This window comes from Eurytemora carolleeae, unplaced genomic scaffold, assembly GCF_000591075.1.
Source record: "Eurytemora carolleeae unplaced genomic scaffold, Eaff_2.0 scaffold412, whole genome shotgun sequence".
Lineage (NCBI taxonomy): Eukaryota > Metazoa > Arthropoda > Copepoda > Calanoida > Temoridae > Eurytemora > Eurytemora carolleeae.
This window is the reverse complement of record NW_019396406.1, coordinates 1-4,487: the sequence shown is the minus strand read 5'-3', so window position 1 is coordinate 4,487 and position 4,487 is coordinate 1.

Here is a 4,487-nt window from a genome sequence, read left to right as displayed (position 1 = left end):
GTGATAATAGCAAAGTATAAATAATGAACTCCTCTCTAATCCTGGTGATAATAGCACTCCACTAGCCCCTCCCTCTCCACTAGCCCGTCCCCCTCCACTAGCCCCTCCCTCTCATCCAAATCATCCTTTCATTACCCCTTTGTTCACCTCAAACTCTCGTTTTTAACTCTTTCCTCAAAGCATTCCTTTTCTTAACCCCAAAGTATAATCTTTATCCAATCCCGCACCCTTAGTATCATCTTTTGACCCTTTCTTCTCTCTCAAACCCTTTCTCCCTTCCTTACCTATCAAAACCTTCTCCTTAGTCCTAACCTACAACTACATTTCCAAACTTTTCTCCCCCACGATCATCCTTTTTACCATTCCATAATCCTTACCCTACTCTTATCCTTCCTTTACATTCCAATTTCTTCCACATTCCTTCCCCCCACCCCTTATGACATAAGCTTGCCCCTCCCTTGTCTTAAGTAATTGAAAGAATTAAAATTTGAAAAAAGGGTAGAGGAGAAAAAGTTTATTTAATTGAGAGATAAGATTAAAAAAAAAGTAGCTTAAAACTAAACGGATGTAAAAGGGGGTTTCAAGAACAAACAAACACACCATTTATATACCCTTTAATTCTACAAATTAGTCAACAACGAGATGGTTACCGATAATGACAGAAAGTGTGACGTAATGAAATTGTTGCTGATGTGTTAAAGAACTATGGAATCCTAAAATTAGCTTCAATCTTGAAAGGAAAAAAAATGATTTTAAACGAAACTACAAACTCGGTATTACAAACCAGTATACTGCACTGCCATTGGCTGAAGTTCTGGTGACGTAATACGGACTATATGTAATAATATTGTCAACTATATCTACTAAAAATGAAAAATAAAGGTTTAAAAATTATAATAGGAGCAACCCTTAGATTCTCAGACTCTTGTGAAATATAATCGTTTTCAGATTGGTTGCGATTTTGCTGAATATATATGATCTGTTTAAACCATTACTTCTATACAAAATTGTATATATAAATGAAATTTCGCATAATTTTGACACAGTTTTATTTCAATTTCTCAAGACAAGAACATCAGATAGATGTTTTAAATGTATCGTTCAAAACCTGAGATTCTCAAGTTTCATCCTACACACCCTTTCATATTTCCTTTACAGTCCCTTTAATGTCGTTAAAATAAGTTGTTAGCTTCGTAGACCATATAATTTCAAATTACGAATAATGCTAGATCCCTGATCAAATAGTGTTCAAATCCTTGATTTAAAAATGAAATGTGTAATTGCAGTTTTCCCCGAAATGTCTTAAACACATTTTTAAAACATTTGTGCACCCTGCAAACTTTTAAGATCATTTAATTATGAATGTCAAAATTCTCAAAATTTTAAACTTTTCTTTTTCATATTTGAAGAAATAATGGTTATTGATGGAAATTACAGGAGACGAATGAGAGGTGGGGGGATTTTGTTTTAGTAAGGAATATGGATTTTCTGAAATTTAAAAATGTTAATTTATCTATCTAATGAAGCTCTTCACTCAAAGATATATATTTAATGTTAGCTATAGCTGGCCATTCGACTCAATAAAAATCTTTTCAGGAACTAAATGCATACTAATTAATACGCACTTACTTGATCGTGCTTTACTATACTTGTTTTGCTAGAACAGTGATGTGCAATTTTCCTAAAAAGGGAGTGGATACAAAACGCCCAAAAACAAAATATCCAATAACAAAAAGTCCAATAACAAAACACCCAAAATTACACATCACTCAAATAACAAAACACCCAAGATAACAAAAAGCCCAAATTTACAAAAAGTCCAAAGTTACAAAATGTCTAAAGTTACAAAATGTCCAAAGTTACAAAATGTCCAAAGTTACAAAATGTCCAAAATTACAAAATGCCCAAAATTACTAAATGTCCAAAATTACAATATTTCCAAGGTTATAAAATATCCAAAGTTACAACTTTTAGATTCTTTTGTACTATTTTTATGTTCATTTAACTTGGTCTATAACATTATTGACAATTGGTTTTAAACAATGATGCAACTTTTCATAGCCGTTACAAAATGTTCAGAGATAAAAAATGTCCAAAGCTACAATATGTCCAAAGTTACAAAATGTCCAAAGTTACAAAATGTCCAAAATTACAAAATGTACAAATGTCCAAAATTGACTGCAATGTCTTACATTGTCTAAAAATATTGTATTGATTAATAAATGTTGTATATAACATTTTGTATCTTAGTATCTTAGTAACTTCTGAAAATTTTGTAATTTTGGACATTTGTACATTTTGTAATTTTGGACATTCTGTAACTTTAAACATTTTGTAACTTTGGATATTTTGTAACTTTGGATATTTTGAAACTTTGGATATTTTGTACCTTTAGATATTTTGTAAGTTTGGACGTTTAGTAACTTTGGACATTTTGTTATTTGTGCTTTTTGTTGCTTTGAACTTTGTAACTTTGGACATTTTGAAATCTTTGGTGTTTTGTTTTTGGGGGTTATGTTTTGGGTGTTTTGTTATTGGACATTTTAGCTGTTTTGACGTGTATCGGTTACAAATAAACAAACAAACATTTTAACAAACAAGCAAAGTATGTAGCTAGAAAGAAGTAAAATGGCCACGTCAAATCGAATTAAGCTTCAAGTTAGATTGAAACTTCCATATTTTCAATTATAACTCCTTTTATTTAAACGCTATTAAGAAGAAAAAAATGTTTTGAATTTTTAGTTTACTTTCAAACTAATTTTTTTTGTATACTTGTGCGTAAAATTATAACTATGAAGTGCTACGAAGTCACTAGGTCGTACTAGTAATGTCGCATGAATTTGACTTTAACCTTCTAACAAGTGGATTGTGGTATAACATACGTTGTCGCTGGATACAGGATACAGATTGAAATTAGATGTAAAACCTTTCACCTTTATATTTTAAACATGTTGATGCTAAAGTTTAAATAAAAGTTGCGTATTTTTCAATCCAAGTTTGCGGATTTTGTCAAGTTGGTTCCGTTAATGAAATTATTAGAGGGGAAAGGGAGGGGAAAGGGCGTATATTTTGTGGAAAACTGATCAATTATGAATTAACTAGGGGAATAGGATGATGAGGGGGGATTGTGGAAAACATACTTTTAAAATGGATATTTTAGAAAGTTAAATAAAATGTCTAAATTGAAATAGAAAATACCCAAAGCAAAACATGAAAAAGAGCACTCTTTTAAATGGACAGTATAGACGTAATTCATAACTTTAAGTGATCTTCAATTTAAATAGTGGCATCATGGCCTTTACTATTCACAAAAATATCCTTTAAATCTCGATTTGAAGTACCATAAAAAACATCGTCTTTTTAAATCTAATAATGTGTTGAATTCTGACAATTTACCCCACTGTCTTGCTGAAGCACTTCAATAACGAAATCAAAATTGAAAATAATTGATTTTTTGATATTTTAAGAATGTATGGATAAATTTCATATATCGACCAGTAGAGGGTGATTGTGAATCCACAATGCCAATCTTTTAAAAAAGGAGTATTTGAAACTATGTTTACAATATGTTTAAAATCCCTTTATTAGTCGTTCTTTGTAATGTACGTGAATTCACAGTATCAGAAGGAAAGCGTGTATAATACAGCGTTACCCACAAAGGATGAGACTTCACTAAGATCTAATTCTAAGACCTGATATGGGCACCAAAGAATGTAGTTTACAGCTATAGCTACAATCAGCTGAACAGCTGATCGAATATTTTCTGTTGAGTCGTCTCGGAAGTCTCATCTATTGTGGGTCACCCTGTATAAAAAACTCTCAATTTTCATTTTCTATTTCTCTTTTTGTCTTGAAAATGAAGAAACTCTCAGATTTCCCTCTTATCATTCCACCGTGGTGCGCAATCGTTAGTAATGAAAATAACATGAGAACATTTTGCGGCAATTCTCAAAATATGGAGACTTTGATTTCCCCAGCGGATACCAAACCAAATATAAACCAGTTCCTCATAGAATGGGGGGGGAAGGTGTCATTTTTATATTACATATTAAAATATATTTATTAGGAAGGACATTAGATAGTTTAAATCCAGAGGGTCACACTCACATGTCAACATAAAGTAAGAAAAGATGACAATGACAACATGCCGTTCAAAACAAAAAAGTTGTATCTATTTCATATTTTTTCCAGTTCTACAGTATTCTATGATAATACTTACTTTGTTTTGGTGTGCTCTAACAATTATAGATGTTTACTTTTCTTTGATTGGTTTTCCAGCTCTGATAGATTGTTCAAAGTGTTTTATTATGTTAATGCGCAAAAGTCTCATGGGAGAAATTACGCAAGGGGGTCATTTTCATCATTATACAATCAGCTGATTCATTGTAAACGATACAATACAATACAGTACAGTACAATACAATACAATACAATACAATACAATACAATACAATACAATACAATACAATACAATACAATACAATACA